Source organism: Octopus bimaculoides, chromosome 5, assembly GCF_001194135.2.
Source record: "Octopus bimaculoides isolate UCB-OBI-ISO-001 chromosome 5, ASM119413v2, whole genome shotgun sequence".
NCBI classification, from domain to species: domain Eukaryota; kingdom Metazoa; phylum Mollusca; class Cephalopoda; order Octopoda; family Octopodidae; genus Octopus; species Octopus bimaculoides.
In genome coordinates this window covers 35,418,934-35,420,298 of record NC_068985.1, presented here as the reverse complement: position 1 = coordinate 35,420,298, position 1,365 = coordinate 35,418,934, and positions in this window count along the sequence as shown.

Sequence of the window (1,365 nt, the reverse complement as noted above, 5' to 3'; positions counted from 1 at the left end):
ACTTGCCTCAACAGGTCTTCGCAAGCAGGGTTTTGTGTCCAAAGAAGGAAAGGTATGCATAAGTGGGCTGGCTACACCCCAGGTAAAGGTCACAGATTATGGTCTTACTTGTCTTGCCGGGTCTTTTCATGCACAGCATATTTCCAAAGGTCTCAGTCACAAGTCATTGCCTCGGTGAGGCCTAATGTTTGAAGGTCGTGCTTCACCACCTCATCCCAGGTCTTCCTGGGTCTACCTCTTCCACAGGTACCCTCAACTGCAAGGCCGTGGCACTTTTTCACACAGCTATCCTCGTCCATCCTCGCCAAATGACCATACCAGCGCAATCGTATCTCTTGCACACCACAACTGATGCTTCTTAGGTCCAACTTTTCTCACAAGGTACTTATACCCTGTACACACACACACACACACACATATATATATATATGTGAAGAAAATCATATCTTTATTTTAGATCACCTCTTTACTTCTTACAAGAAAAGGATTGTTGGATTTACCTGTCATGCATGAGGATTTAACTGGGATTTATATTCTATTTACATTTACTTGTATCTGATTGTTGGAAATTTAACCTTATTCCTTTATACTGAGTTCCTACTTGATATCTGCCAGGACTTTTTAATCCCATTTTATTCTGATCTGTCTGTCTGCCTGTCTGTCTGTATATATACATACATACATACCAGGTTGAGGAAAAAGTTTGTGTGCCATGTTAAAATAATGAATTGAATGAACACACACACTACAAAAATATATATAAAAAAAAAGTATTATTTTAACACAGTGCAGAAACTTTTTCCTTGACCTAATATATGATGGAAAATTTTGGATTTGAGACAAAGTTCTGGGTCCATATATGAAAAGTAAAATTTCAATCCATTAAATGCTTCATAAAAAATATATGTAAAATCGATATTTTGATATAAAAAGGCAAATATATGCATTGAAGCAATACATATTCAGCAATATTTAAATCACATAAATTTATACATACAGGATTGGATTGTTGCATCAGAGATGCTAATATCAAAGCTCACAAGAGTATATGGAAAGTTTGAGTCCAAATTAAAATCCGAATGTGAAAATTAACATATACATCCCATGGCCATTTCAGGAACATAGTGATAAGAATAGATATCGATTTAAAATCCATTCCAGTATCACTATTTCCTTCATCAGGGATATCTATATTTTGTATGGATCACATCTGGCATTTTTGTTCATAAATGTCAAAGTTCAATTACACTATACCAGTTTATATTTTATATAAATTCGATTGGATGAAAAATGAGTTGAATAGAAATAAAATGATGAAGATGAATTTAAAATATATGGTGGAGGTGAAATTAAATATATAGGTTT